General features: G+C 40.1%; 1 protein-coding gene across 1 annotated transcript in view; it reads right to left on the bottom strand.

The window, feature by feature from the left end:
• The window catches only part of LOC129853765 (lysyl oxidase homolog 2B-like), a 64,650-nt gene extending 58,674 nt beyond the window's left edge, over nt 1-5,976 (bottom strand). The window contains exon 1 of the mRNA XM_055920144.1: nt 5,797-5,976. The gene's annotated coding sequence lies outside the window, so the exon portion shown is untranslated. The remainder of the gene's footprint in view (nt 1-5,796) is intronic.
• Nucleotides 5,977-16,620: the final 10,644 nt, after the last annotated feature.

Raw genomic sequence — 16,620 nt, forward strand, 5'->3', positions numbered from 1 at the left:
GAAGCACCTTTGGCAGTGATTACAGCCTCGACTCTTCTTGGGCATGACGCTACAAGCATGGCAGACCTGTATTTGTGGAGATTCTCCCATTCTTCTCTGCAGATCCTCTCTGTCAGGATTAATGGGGAGCGCGCTGCACAGCTATTTTCAGGTCTCTCCAGAGATGTTTGATTGGGTTCAAGTCCGGGCTCTGGCTGGGCCACTCAAGGACATTCAGAGACTTGTCCCAAAGCCACTCCTGCGTTATCTTGGCTGTGTGCTTAGGGGCATTGTCCTGTTAAAAGGTGAACCTTTGCCCCAGTCCGAGGTCCTGAGTGCTCTAGAGTTTTCATCAATGATCTCTCTGCACTTCGCTCCGTTCACCTTTCCCTCAATCCTGACTAGTCTCCCAGTCCCTGCAGCTGAAAAACATCTGCCCGGCATGATGCTGCCACCACCATGCTTCACTGTAGGGATGGTGCCATGTTTTCTCCAGATGTGACGCTTGGAATTCAGGCCAAAGAGTTCAGTCTTGGTTTCATCAGACCAGAGAATCTTGTTTCTCATGGTCTGAGAGTCGTAGGTGCCTTTTTGCAAGCTCCAAGCAGGCTGTCATGTGCCTTTTACTGAGGAGTGGCTTCCGTCTGGCCACTCTACCATAAAGGCCCGATTGGTGGAGTGCTGCAGAGATGGTTGTCCTTCTGGAAGGTTCTCCCATCTCCACAGTGGAACTCTGGAGCTCTGTCAGAGTGATCATCGGGTTCTTGGACACCTCCCTGATCAAGGCACTCCTCCCCCGATTGCTCAGTTTGGCCGGGCGGCCAGCTCTAGGAAGAGTCTAGGTGGTTACAAAGTTCTTCCATATAAGAATGAAGGAGGCCACTGTGTTCTTGGGGACCTTCAATGCTGCAGAAATGTTTTGGTACCCTTCACCCAATCTGTGCCTAGACACAATCCTTTCTCGGCGCTCTACGGACAATTCCTTCAAACTCATGGCATGGTTTTTGCTCTGAAATGCACTGCCAACTGTGAGACCTTATATAGACAGGTGCCTTTCCAAATCATGTCCAATCAATTGAATTTACCACAGGTGGACTCCATTTAAGTTGTAGAAACATCAAGGATGATCAATAGAAACAGGTTGCACCTGAGCTCAATTCCGAGTCTCATAGGAAAGGATTTGAATACTTAGGTAAATCATTATTTATTTATTTTTAAATTTAAAAAATGACTTTGTGTGTAGATTGATGTAACTGAACAAAATGTGGAAAAAGTCAAGGGGTCTGAATACTTTGCGAATGCACTGTATATATCGTATATTTAATACAGACTAGCTAAAAAATAAGTGAACATTTACCAATTTTCCAATGGTTTATGTACACTTTCTGGTAAAAAAATAAAAAAGTGGAGATACAAAAGCATAGGTTTGCACCCCTATTTTAATTTGCTCCATAGTACAGGCGGCCAAGTGTAGGTTTTGGAGAAAAGCTGTTTGGCTGAAAATAAATGTAGACTAAAAGTATTAGCATGTCATATCATAGGCATTGACGCGAGAGAAAAAAGTCCCCCCTTCAGATTTCCCACTTCAAGCCCAAATATATCATACTTTGACTAAAACCTTAACTTATTGACTTCCATCGTTGTGCAACATCATAGGTAAGCCCTGGGCATCGTCTTTCAGTAAAAAAATAAAATAATTTCTGCTCTTGTGGTACTTTAAGAGGCTATCTAGCAAGCGTTATCAACGTTTGGTAATCAATGAGACTGAGAGCTAGCTAACCAGCTGAGCTAGCAAACAATGTAACAAAAATATAATTTTGGATTAGAAAATACTCCATACTCCAATACTCCATACAGGCTCTGCATTTCAGGAATCACAGTATCAAGTACCCCTGGTGGACTGTTATATTATTGAGCCATTTAACCAATACATTTTTTAAAGAAATCTTTGTTTTGCTATTGCCCACACTGGCTTTCATGATTTCAAACACGAGTTTGTACGAGGTGTCGGACTGAGGAAAGCTGCTATCCATTGCGCTGTGATTGGTTACCCAAAATTCTGTGGTGGGGCTTGGTGAAGGGTCAATTGAGGTACAGTTTTTCTAGGTGGGGTGAAACAGAGTTGGGCTTGGGGTAGCATCTACCAGCCTCTACCTTTCAGTATGAATTATGAAAGCCTGTGAAAGTTCTCCCAAAAATGTGAATAGGCACATTCAAACAGAGGTGGAGAGTTGACACCGAAAGCCAATCATTTTCACTGGTTTCCCTCATGGGGTAGAGTCATTTCAACCAAATTATATCAAGCTTATTAAAGAGCAGTGGTACTATCAAGAGCAGTGTGCGGGTTTCTTCTTTTTTCTAATTTTATTAAACTGTTGCACCATGCACCTGCAAAAAGATAGCTCAGATGTGCAAGTGCCTTTTGAATTTTTAACCAAATTATATAAAAAATAAAATAAAAACAATTTCCGAAATATACATTAAAAAAAAATACAGGATAGTATTCTAGCACCATAAATACGCTTACTCTTGATAATTTGCACTTCTAAAGTGGGATATGGAAGGGGTGGTTGTTTAAAAAAAATCTATGTCTACTCACAGCCAATCAACCAGCAGCCGCTGGCAATGAGCGCTCCACTCATACCTACTTTCCTAATATGAACTTCCCCGGGCTCTAGAGAACAACATGAATGAGGCCTGGAAGTCAAAGCTTGGGGGGGCTTAACAACAAACTATCACTCCGCTCTGGTCAATCATGGCAGGATGTCACAGAGAAAAACACTACCGTTCAAAAGTTTGGGGTCACTTAGAAATGTAATTGTTTTTGAAAGAAAAGCTTTTTTTTATCCATTAAAATAACATCAAATTGATCAGAAATACAGTGTAGACATTGTTAATGTTGTAAATTACTATTGTAGCTGGAAACGGCAGATTTTTCATCTACATAGGTGTACAGAGGCCCATTATTAGCAACCATCCCTCCTGTGTTCCAATGGAACGCTGTGTTAGTTAATCCAAGTTTATCATTTTAAAAGGCTAATTGATCATTAGAAAAACCTTTTGCAATTATGTTAGCACAGCTGAAAACTGTTGTTCTGATTAAAGAAGCAATAAAACTGGCCTTCTTTTCAGTAGTTGAGTATCTGGAGCATTAGCATTTGTGGGTTCGATTACAGGCTCAAAATGGCCAGAAACAAAGACCTTCTTCTGAAACTCGTCAGTCTATTCTTATTCTGAGAAATCTATATGGGACAGCTGTCAATTTCTTGGTCCTTAAGTTAAAATGGTATACTTTTTTATTACAATTTTCTATAGTCAATTTTGGTCTTTAATGCAGGGCTGACAGACAAGTTCCTTATATTTGTACTCATTAGACCTCTTGCCTCTTCAATTTTTGCTGTAATGCTGCAATTAGTTGGTTATAATTTTGAGTAGAGCAGACATTTCCATATGTTTTTGTTAGCTGCATGTGTGACATACTATAACTCCACCAGTCCTATTTATGATAGAATTTACAAAGACTATACCTTTTTAAACAATTTTTCCAAATATACTGTATATCTATAAACAAAGGACTTTCTTCTGAAACTCGTCAGTCTATTCTTGTTCTGAGAAATTAAGGCTATTCCATGCGAGAAATTGCCAAGAAACTGAAGATCTCGTATAACGCTCTGTACTACTCCTTTTACAGAACAGCGCAAACTGGCTCTAACCAGAATATAAAGAGGAGTGGGAGGCCCTGGTGCACAACTGAGCAAGAGGACAAGTACATTAGAGTGTCTAGATTGAGAAACAGACCCCTCACAAGTCCTAAACTGGCAGCTTCATTAAATAGTACCCGCAAAACACCAGTCTCAACGTCAACAGTGAAGAGGCGACTGACTCCGGGATGCTGGCCTTCTAGGCAGAGTTCCTCTGTCCAGTGTCTGTGTTCTTTTGCCCATCTTAATCTTTTCTTTTTATTGGCTAATCTGAGATATGGCTTTTTATTTGCAACTCTGCCTAGAAAGCCAGCATCCCGGAGTCGCCTCTTCACTGTTACTTGTTATTCGACCACTGCCTGCCTTGACCTGTCGTTTGCCTGCCCCTGTGGTTGCAATAAACATTGTTACTTTACACAGTCTGTACTTGCGTCTTACCTTGATTCCTGATTTTAAAAAAAGCATAACTCCTTAAGACTGCAGCAACATTTCACACAAGGCATTAAGCAATTCAACAATATAGTGGCTTTCAAGTGATGTAAACTAAAAGCTATGTATGTCTGGCAGTGGGGGTTGGATCTTTCCATTTTCCAGCATCTTTCTATTTTCTTCAATGTAACGTGGGCAGTTGGTTACACAAGTTAAAAAACATAGATGTTACATAATCAAGCCCGACAGCTGGAATCATCTCCTCACAGCCTAATAACCATCCTAATGTTTTCATTAAACCACATGGATAAGATACACACAGAATCTACAGTACTTTATGACATGTGATCTAGGATCTAAGATATATGACCATATCTTAAATTTAAATTCCATCCTGCTTCAGCACTCAAAGATTTAAGGGCTCAAAGTGGAGTGCAGTACAGTATCACAAAAAACATTCCTAGCGCAAATGTAAGGTAAAGATTCAAAAGTATAAGATGGCCCACCCGATGAAATGGTGACCTCTTGGATCAAACAGAAGTAATTTAGCTTCCGCCAAACAAAGCAAGGTATCCAGGAAGCTCTGCCTCCATTTGGTCTTCAGTGGAAACCAATATGTGCAGGCGGATAAACTAAACACGGCAGCATCCACCTAGAACGCTTCTTTCACAAGAAAGACAACATTAATTCCATGCTGAGACATCAAAAAAAATGGTCACTAGTTTTTACTTGTCATGTTTCCCCTCGAGAATGCTAGACACATCATTTCCACTGACTCGTCGCCGTAGGGCATCTAGGTCATAAAGTGGTGGTTCCAGGTTCAATATGTCAGGTCAGAAAGAGTTGGAGCCTTCCCAAAACCTTGCTCAGACCATTATAATGTGTAGAACTAACTGGATAATTACAGAAGCACTGAAAGGAGTCTCATCGTGCACTACGGGATGGTGAGAGAAGACTCTATAAATGCATTACATACAGGCAGCTCATAGAAAGTGCACCAAAGTTAACCAAACCATCAACTTGAATAGTTATTCACTGTTCCTTCAAGGACAATACAGTAAACTAGAATCAAGCCAGAGAACTCCTGGCACATGCCATTGATTTATAGCACAGAACAGCACAGAACCAATAATACATAGGTATGCCATTTAACTAACATTCTCTGCAACCTAATTACACAACTACTATGGGCTATAGAGACTGCAATCACAAAGCATCATGTGAGAAATCAGTAAGATCAGTGTCCACAAAAGCAGAGGCATTTTGTTTCTCTCACCCCAAGTAACTGCAACTAAACTGTAGTTGAATACTGTGCACCTTTCATATCACAAATCCCACAACTATCCATTACTGGCATAAATAATACCAGCGTTCCCACAATATGCTGGCATCCTTATTTGTGAACATTGTGAAACAGACTGCGATGTATTCTCATTATCGTCTACAATCAATTTTACAAATACAAAAGTCTAGACAGAGAAACCGTTAATAACTACATTTCATTATCAACATGAAATCAGAGTGCATTTGGTTATACGTGGCATATAAGAACAAGTAGCCAAAGTTGCTTTAATTTAATAAGAAGCACAAAGACCAAATAGCCTATCAAGCACATTTTTCCAGTAATATCCTTTAGTAACTGTTGCATTAACCCAATTTTTTAGTTATTTACAAAATAAGCTCTCACCACAGACGATTTTCAAAAAAAAATCTTGATCCCGTTGAAGACTATATATGGCTGCCTGATATGATGCACAAATCACGAATTTATCTTTTTACTCCCCGAGAATTAGGATTGCTACGTGACTTTCGGATGGTTTCCCCGGCTAAACTTTCACTCCCCCTTGCAATTTCAATGCCGCTTCCGACAAAGTTATGCCTTGTGGACTGCCCAGTTACGCCCACTGCTGAAATGACCTCACCGATGGCCTGAGCAGTGAGCGCTGGAAGTCGAATAGCCTTAATTACTGGATATTTGGAGCGACACTGGGACACGACAGCATCGCAGAAGGACAGCAAAATGCAGCTCAACAACCCAGATTTTGTGACACTTTGGTACAAATTGGCACCCAGAACCAAAAAACCACACCATTATCATGACTCGAATGCTTGACAGAAAGCAAACACCCACATATTTTGTCAATTGTGCCCTACTGTACCCACCCATGCATGCCATTTAGTCCGCGACAGCGTCGGATAGTTACTCTTTGTACTGATCCTTGATTAACTGCTGCCACCATGTGCAGATGATATAGCCATCATGTTAAATGTGTATTTCTTGAATAGGCCCACAGCAGCTGTAGTTTTCTCTACCACAAAAGAACACAACATATTAATCGTTTGCATGGCCACATATTGAATGGTCAATATACATAATTGAACAGACTGAACAGATTCTCAAATCCCAGACTAGCTTTAATGATAAGACTAGCCTAAATGCCATGCCCAACAGCAATGGCAGTCACAAAGAAATGCAGAAAGTCATTTCTTTGGGTACATCATATTCATGTATTTGTTTTATTCATGTAAAAACAAGGCAGCAATGTCAAATTCACTCTTTCGTAAATGTGCAAATCTGGTTGGGACATATATTATTGCTTACAATACTGTCCTGGCAGTGGCTAGTACATTCAGCATCTCATCATTTGATTAAGGGGATTTTGGATCCAGCAAGGGCAGATAACAGTAATGGATAGCTTGCGGAGTACAATTAGCAGCTGAGAGCAGGTTTGAAGCCTCCTCTCTTTTTCTATTAGCTGTTGTCTTGAAGCAGTGACTGCATGTGGAAACATTTTTATTTTTTATTACATAAAGGAGTTGAATACATTCGTGAATAAATGTTCACCCAGTATGTATATAGAATAGGAATATAACATAGCTTCTAAAATGTAATTCAAATAATGAATCTGTTTGAGATGAAGTAGGGTTGGTTCATAAGTCTTTCAATACAATACTGTACATATAAAGAGCATTAAAGATATTACAGCTTTATCCACATACAGTGTTGGAAAAATATTATTTGTCTATTACACATCATATATATTGGTCAGGACATCCGACTTGGCAACATTACATCAGGTTTGTTGCACTCACCCTGTAGTTCATGTCCTCACTTGTAGGCTCTGGTCGCTTCCATTTCTGATTGGAGAGAATCTTCAGAACGACCAATCCAAAGGCTACAATCAAGACTCCTAACGAGTTGGCGACCAATGCCTCAGGTGGCAGGTTGACATATGGCTATGTCCCATCTGTAGTTCATTTTCTGAAGAAATAAAGTTATTCTGAAGAATTACACTTTGAATATTTTTGTAATATTGTCAACACGGCTAGATATAATTTTTTGTCTGTACATTATGGAAATATTTGTATACAGTAGATTATTTCCTCCAAGTCCTTAACACAAAATATTAAATAAACCTAATCAGGCTCATATTCAAAGTCTCAGAGTAGGATCAGTTTTGCCTTTTACATCACAATTTATAATATTGCATGGGACAGGGGGACCTGATCCTAGATCAGTGCAATCTGAGACGCTATAAGAATATGGGCTCACATAGTGAACAATGTCTCTTACAATGCTAAGAAAAGTTTCTGGTTGATCCCTGAGATGCAGGACACGATTCTGAGTATCAGTATGCTGTCTCCCATCCACGCATGGGCACGTTTCAGCAGCATGTGGAATGACATGGGCAGGAGGAAACCAACAAGGGCCACCACCCACTGAAAACAAAACAAACATTATTTCAGCCTCTCACAGCCATAGAAAATAGCATGACAATTCTAACAATCACCATGCATGCCAAAAGTGAGGCATAACACAAGTAGGCCATAATATGGCCAAATATGAGTTCACAGTGGTTTTATGATAATGCCATTTTAATTTGTGCTTTGGCAGTGGCACATATACTAAACCTGAATGGTGAAGAGTTCTTTAGTGCAAATAACAATCCAAGGAGTAGAGGTTGGGAATGTCTTTGGAGTTGTGGAAGTCAAACACAGCACAGAGCCCCAGGACGGAGCAGACCAGAGCCAGTAGCATGACACCAGCATGACGCAGCATCCAGGGCAGCTTATTCTGCCCCCAGGTGAGGGGAAAGCGGTACAGCACCGCGCCTATAGCTACAGAACGAAAATGGAAAAAACTCACTTGACCTCGATATAAATTGCAGTTTAAGCGTTGTCTTAATTTTCTCTATCTCATGGCAACATGTCTTAATACACCACACACTGACATACGTTTTGGCTTGCGCCTAGACAGGTACAGAATAGGGTATTGATATAGTATTCTGCCAAACCGTTTAAGTTCTTGACATGTCTAGGGTGCAAGGCAAAGATGTGGAGGAAGCAGTGAAGGAAGTTTGGGTAGCTTAACTTAGCTTTCCATGTGCAGAAATACCTATGGTGCATTCGGAAAGTATTCAGCTCCCTTCGCTTTTTCCACATTTTGTTACCTTACAGCCGAATTCTAAAATTGATTAAATAAATAAATAATTCATCAATCTACACACAATACTCCATAATGACAAAGCAAAAACAGTTAACATTTTTTTTGTTGCCAATTTATAAAACAGAAATACCTTACTTACATTAGTATTCAGACCCTTAGTTATGAGACTTGAAAATTGAGCTCCTGTGCATCCTGTTTCCATTGATCATACTTGATATGTTTCTACAACTTGATTGGGGTCCATCTGTGGTAAATGTAATTGATTGGACATCATTTGGAAAGGCACACACCTGTCTATATAAATAAGGTCCTACAGTTGACAGTACATGTCAGAGCAAAAACCAAGCCATGAGGTCAAAGGAATTGTACGTAGATTTCCGAGACAGGATTGTTTCGAGGCACAGATCTGAGGAAGGGTAACAAATCATTTCTGAAGCATTGAAGGTCCCCAAGAACACAGTGGCCTCCATCATTCTTAAATGGAAGAAGTTTGGAAGCACCAATACTCTTCCTAGAGCTGGCCGCCCAGCCAAACTGAGCAATCGGGGGAGAAGGACCTTGGTCAGGGAGGTGACCACTCTGGTCACTCTGACAGAGTTCCTCTATGGAGATGGGAGAACCTTCCAGAAGGACAACCACCTTTATCAGGCCTTTATTGTAGTGGCCACGAAATATTAGCTAACAGCACACTAACTTGAAATGAAAATACTTTGTCAAAATTAAAGTGGAGTCTTTTGTTAAGACATATAGCTAGCTAGCTAGCTAAACAGTGGACCATAATCACAACTCATGACGTTACTACGCTGCATGAATATGCATATATGCATATGTCAAGCGAATGTGTCTGAGATATGAAGAATAAGATCATACACATAATGTTAGCTAGCTAACAATACACTTGAAATTAAACCACTTTCTGTCAAAATTAGAAATGTGTAATATCTGAAAATCTTACCAGTATGCACCATGGTTGGATGCGTTTCCTGTCTGATGCCATGCATGGTTGCCTTGGTTCGACAATGTACTCCAGACTGGTGGTGTTTTCTCCATATCCTTAGCTATCATACTTGAATTCCACTGATTTCAAAACTCGGTCCTCCAAAAAGTGGAGAGCATACACATAACGTTAGCTAGCGAGCCAGCCTTCTAACATTAACTAGCTAACAGTACACTTTAACTTGCCATTAGGTTTATACATCCTTACATTTGTACTCATCAGACCTCTTGCTTCTTCAATTTTTGCTGTAATGCTGCAATTAGTTGGTTATAATTTTGAGTAGAGCAGACATTTCCATATGTTTTTGTTAGCTGTGACATACTGTAACTCCACCAGTCCTATTTATGATATAATTTACAGAGACTATACCTTTTTAAACAATTTTCCCCAAAATATATATATATATTTTTTTATCAATTAGTATATTTGAGTTGAACCATAATATTTGCTGGCCTCTTAATAAAGAAGGAGAAGAGGAGAAAGAGGACCATAGAGGTAGAGTTACAATCTTCATAGAGCATGACACTGTTTCTGTTGAGCCAATGTTCGAAGGATCAACTGAGGATGTAGAAGAAACAGAAGACCATACAGACCTAGACATTTTTGAAGAGGACAATGTAGACCATCTATTTGGTAAAGCAACAGACAGTGAAGCTCAAACCGTTTCTGTTGAACAACTGGACATTTTCAGATGGAGAGTACAGAAAATGCCACTGGCCACTGACTGGGATGAAACAAGTACACCAATAGCAGTCAACTGAAATGATAAAAGAACAGGATGAGGAAAATACAAATGACATGACAACTATTGGAATGATCAGTGGGATGTCTAGTAAATCTGAGAGCCCACAAACTGATGTGGAAATCAACGTTCCAGAAACTCTATCCACACAAAAAATTGAAGAGTAAATAGAGACAGAGGACAAAAATGCAAGTTTTACAACACCCGCAGACAAGTCAACAAGTCATTTTCTAACCAGAAATGGATTTGGAGAGAAACAATGTACTGGATATTCCACATTTACAGCGATAGACAAACATGATGAAGAAAAAGAGGGATATCAAATTATTGCCAAAACCAACAAACAGGCTCAAACTATACCTGTGTCAGAGGACAGTGAAATAGGAGAAACAGGTTAAACATCATTAGAGACTATTGAGGAGGTTGAGGAAGAAGACGTACAACTGTCAGTGAAGCTCTCTCCGCTTCTGTTGAGTCTCATGCCCCAGTTCTAGAAGGAGCCACAGAACATTTTGAGAGGGAGAAGACAACAAAACCAATGGTGACTGACTGGGATGAAAGCATGACAAGTATTCTGATATTAAAGGCAACTGAAATGAAAGAAAATAAGGATGACAACCAGAACTATATGACAACTGAAATAGTCAGTGCAATATCTAGTAGACGTGTGAGCCCCATCTCCAAAGAGGACATTAAGTTTTCAGAAACTCCAACAAGAAATGAAATGGAATACAAGATGGAGACAGACATTTCAATGGGAAGATTAGGCAAGCTGGTGATTCCAAGTCAAGTTCAGAACAGACGGAAGCTAAAATGCATGAGGAAAAAAATGCTAATTATACCACAAATACCACAAAACTCTCAAATACCATGGTCCTAGAAATGGTTCGCCCTCATATAAGATTCTAGGAACTGCAAAAGTGAAACTCATGAAGAGTATGGGCCTAAACTCGACAAGGAAACGTCACTCCAACAGATGAGTAAGGGACCTAAAGTATCATTGTCCATGTACAGTATGTTTGCAGATGGCTCATTTATCATGGCAGATCCTTGGCAGACTGTTTATGGAGAAAGTATAAAATGCAAACACATCATCAAGAATTTAAAGTTGATCCATCCCTTCTTCTAAAATCAAAAACATTTGACAACTTTTTCAAAGAGCAAATTAAACATCTAAATATGCTGGATGTAGTCCCTTTTGAACATCAATGACATACAGACTGCTTGTGGATGGACTTGGGATTTGCAGAGGACTTTGTGTAACATTGTCTTTTAGATGCTGTGTTGTGAGAATGAAGAGGACCTAAATCTCCATCTTGAAAATGTACTTCTTAATAACTGATTTACTAATAGCATACAGTGGTTGAATTGAGAACCTTTTTCAAAATGCATCACTTGTAAGTAATGAAGGTTACAGATACTACTAATACTTAAAAATTACTAGGCTAGTAGATACTGTTATGTTTACTATATCTTTTTTAGATAATTTAGTAAATGTTAGGTTAACTACAGTAATTAGCATGTGTAATAGCAAATTGTAGCCCAACACAAATCAACTTTGCATTCTACTGTAAAAAATATATATATTATACTGTATCCTGCTGTACAAGCAATTGTGTGCTACATTAATAAAGTCAACTTGAATAAACGGTCCAAAGATGAGTCTCAGTCCACTTGCTTCCAAATAACATTTTACAACAATCATTTTCAAAATCAAGAATGTCACAAAATCATTGAATGACACAAAAGTCGAGAGATTCCTCTTCCATTTCCTCCTTTTCACTTTCTTTCCTGAACTTGTTTCTGCTGCTTCTCCTCCTCTTCCTCAGTTGTGTGTTGTTGACCAATCCTTTTACAAGCCTTGTATTTCTAGAAGACTCTGCTTCATCTGCCAAGCAGGGAGATGCTGGGCACCCTCCATGGTTCCCACAGTGCTGCTTGTCAAGTGCATCACAGGCCCTACTTTGCCTCTTGTCCGAGTCCAAGCCACATAGAGACTCTTCAGTTAAACTACAGGCACACTCACCCCTGCTCTGGAGGGCAGAATCTGTAGGCTTCAAGATGGGTAATTGGAATCGAGTTGCTTTACCGTGATTGAGAGGTTTTGAAAGCTGATGAAGGGACATCATGATTCTCTCTGTTTCAACCAGCTTTGAGTTCTGAGAGAGTGTAAGTCTCTTCAGTCTCAGACGAGCACTGCGCCGGGGAGCAGTGCATACTGCAGCGCGTCCCTCACGCATGGATCCTGTGCCCTTGTCCTCAAGTACTCTTCCACTGGGCGTTCTGATGCTGACTACGATGACACCGTCTCCCCCAGTAGACAATTGTCTCTGTTTGATGAGATGCATGTTTGTAAAGTCCAGTGTCTCATCATCACCCTTGATGTTTTCTCTATGTGTAATGGACTCTGGAGATGCGGTTTGGCTTGCTTGTCCCAGTTCCCCAGCATCATGATTAGCTGTGATGTTACTGCTCTGTGAGGATGATGTGCTCTCCTCCTGCTCAGTTCCTATAGCTACAGACAGATGGATAGGGTCAGTCCCTGTAGCTACAGACACATGGATAGGTTCAGTCCCTGTAGCTACAGACCCATGGGTAGGGAGCTGTGTGCCACTGACACCTGCTGTACTGTTCTGAGAAGCCACTTCACACCTATTTCTGTTTCCTTTCCGGGATGGCCTTGCCAAGGCCTTCCTCTCAGCCTCTATACTGTGAGCCCACCTCCGTTGGTGGTTCCTGAAGCACACTAGTCTCCTGGCATTGCGCAAGGAAATGCCAGTCTGCTGCATGAGCTGCCTGACGGTGCAGCTGTTGAGGTCAAATGCCCCAGCGTTCTTTGCCATCCTCATACCGAGTGCAGGTGCAGCAGAGACCCTTCCTCTCTACCTCCTGGTCTTGCTTCTAAACAATGTATTGAAACAGAATGACATTTTGGACAACACACAATTATGACATCACAGAACATGTCAACCAAATAACAATCAATGTTATATCTCTAAGATGTCACTAAGCTTACTCTTTGTGACATGTGATTGATTCTTGGGCAACATTTTAGCAGTATCTGGTTCTAGTTAGAAACATTTGGAAAAGAGCACAAAATATATAAAAAAACATTTGGAAAAGAGCACAAAATATATAAAACTTTTATTTCAAAACTGATGCATTCATACCCATTTCCATTTGTTCTTAAAAAAGAAAATACATTGTAAAGAACATCTACATAAATAATGTGAAATTATAATTTAAAAGGCACACTGCCATTGGCAACTGCACTTTGGCACCAACTCAAGGATATACTGACAAAATCTTTAAACTTCAGAGGAGATATGACAAGAACATAATGCAGAGCCAATTGTATTTGAAATACTGAACAAAGTATTGGGAGAGTAACAACTCATTTCATCAGTTGAAAAAGGCCATGATAAATACTACAGAGGACATCACAAAATACAGTGTTGAGGACTGAAGGCTGAGGATATAAGCTCATCGTTAAAACAGCAGAAGACAAAATTATTTCCATGGTTTCCACTAGGTGGAGTTATCTGCTCTGAAGACATGAGATCTGTGCAACATTGCTCATTTTCTAAATGTCACATTTATGAAGCATTGTTGCTTTATTTAGTTTGATGGACATCGCTCAACATACATTATTTGCTTAAGGAGCAACAGGACTTTGGCATTATTATCAGTGTGTGAAGACAGCACTATGGTGGAAACCAAGGCAGCATTATTTCATGACAAAAACAAAGTCTATAGTTTGTACAGAATATTCAGCATCAATAGATCTGGCTCTACAGAACCAACATAAGAAAGCAATCTTATAGGCAAATACACATTTACCAGTCCTTTAAATTCAAAAATAAATAAATAGAATGTATAACAGTTGTATGCTGAATCATAAAGAAACACACCACTGGTTGTGCATCCCAAATGGCACCATATTTATATATAGTGCACTACTTTTGACCAGAGCCCAGGTCAAAAGTAGTGCACTATAAAGGGAATACGGTGACATTTGGGATGCAACCCTGGTGTTTAAAATACATTCAGGATGACCCATGCATTTCATGATGTCCTGACCACTACAGCAGAGTAGACTACATCCTTCTCCTACAGTTGACAGTGTTTACTCAACACCCAGGAGCTCTACAGTCTCTAGCCTGTGCATAACTTATCAGTTCACTGTGTGAAACTGCAGAGGGAATGATTCAACAGCCAGACAATAGGCCTGTCGCAGCAAGTACCGGAGATCATTTAACTAATCACATTTACGGCTCAGTTATGACTACTACTGTCTGTATTTTGGGTATTTTCCCCAGAACTCCCTAGAAGCAGGGACATAGTGCATTCAGAAAGTATTCAGACCCCTTGACTTTTTCCACATTGTTACATGACAGCCTTGTTCTAAAATCAATTAAAATAGTTTTTCCCCACTCAACCAACCAACTCTCACACACACACCATAATGAAAGCAAAAAGAGGTTTTTAGAACTTGTTGCAAATGTATATATATTTTTTAAAATAATTAAAAAACAGCACATAAGTATTCAGACCCTTTACTCAGCGTTCTGGAGCAGCTTTTCATCAAGGATCTCTCTGTACTTCGCTCTGTTCATCTTTCCCCTCGATCCTGACTTGTCTCCCAGTTCCTGCCGCTGAGTGTTGCTAACATTTACGATAGCAAATTTCAATTTACAAAAAAGAAAATGACATTTTCGTCTTTTGAGCTTCTAGTCATGAAATCTATGCAGCCTACTCAATCACTTTTTATAGCTACTGTTTACAGGCCTCCTGGGCCATATACAGCGTTCCTCTCTGAGTTCCCTGAATTCCTATCGGACCTTGTAGTCATAGCAGATAATATTCAAATTTTTTGTGATTTTAATATTCATATGGAAAAGTCCACAGACCTACTCCAAAAGGCTTTCGGAGCCATCATCGACTCACTGGGTTTTGTCCAACATGTCTCTGGACCTACTCACTGCCACAGTCATACTCTGGACCTAGTTTTGTCCCATGGAATAAATGTTGTAGATCTTAATGTTTTTCCTCATTATCCTGGACTATCGGACCACCATTTTATTACGTTTGCAATCGCAACAAATAATCTGCTCAGACTCCAACCAAGGAGCATCAAAAGTCGTGCTATAAATTCTCAGACAACACAAAAATTCCTTGATGCCCTTCCAGACTCCTTCTGCCTACCCAAGGACGTCAGAGGACAAAAATCAGTTAACCACCTAACTGAGGAACTCAATTTAACCTTGCGCAATACCCTAGATGCAGTTGCACCCCTAAAAACGAAAAACATTTGTCATAAGAAACTAGCTCCCTGGTATACAGAAAATACCCGAGCTCTGAAGCAAGCTTCCAGAAAATTAGAACGGAAATGGCGCCACACCAAACTGGGAGTCTTCCGACTAGCTTGGAAAGACAGTTCCGTGCAGTATCGAAGAGCCCTCACTGCTGCTCGATCATCCTACTTTTCCAACTTAATTGAGGAAAATAAGAAGAATCCAAAATGTATTTTCGATACTGTTGCAAAGCTAACTAAAAAGCAGCATTCCCCAAGAGAGGATGGCTTTCACTTCAGCAGTAATAAATTCATGAACTTCTTTGAGGAAAAGATCATGATCATTAGAAAGCAAATTACGGACTCCTCTTTAAATCTGCGTATTCCTCCAGGGCTTAGCTGTCCTGGATCTGCACAGCTCTGCCAGGGCCTGGGATCGGGAGAGACACTTAAGTGTTTTAGTACTATATCTCTTGACACAATGATGAAAATAATCATGGCCTCTAAACCTTCAAGCTGCATACTGGATCCTATTCCTACTAAACTACTGAAAGAGCTGCTTCCTGTGCTTGGCCCTCCTATGTTGAACATAATAAACGGCTCTCTATCCACCGGATGTGTACCAAACTCACTAAAAGTGGCAGTAATAAAGCCTCTCTTGAAAAAGCCAAACCTTGACCCGGAAAATATAAAAAACTATCGGCCTATATCGAATCTTCCATTCCTCTCAAACATTTTAGAAAAAGCTGTTGCGCAGCAACTCACTGCCTTCCTGAAGACAAACAATGTATACGAAATGCTTCAGTCTGGTTTTAGACCCCATCATAGCACTGAGACTGCACTTGTGAAGGTGGTAAATGACCTTTTAATGGTGTCAGACCGAGGCTCTGCATCTGTCCTCGTGCTACTAGACCTTAGTGCTGCCATTGATCACCACATTCTTTTGGAGAGACTGGAAACCCAAATTGGTCTACACGGACAAGTTCTGGCCTGGTTTAGATCTTATCTGTCGGAAAGATATCAGTTTGTCTC

The sequence above is a fragment of the Salvelinus fontinalis genome, chromosome 4, assembly GCF_029448725.1.
Source record: "Salvelinus fontinalis isolate EN_2023a chromosome 4, ASM2944872v1, whole genome shotgun sequence".
Lineage (NCBI taxonomy): Eukaryota > Metazoa > Chordata > Actinopteri > Salmoniformes > Salmonidae > Salvelinus > Salvelinus fontinalis.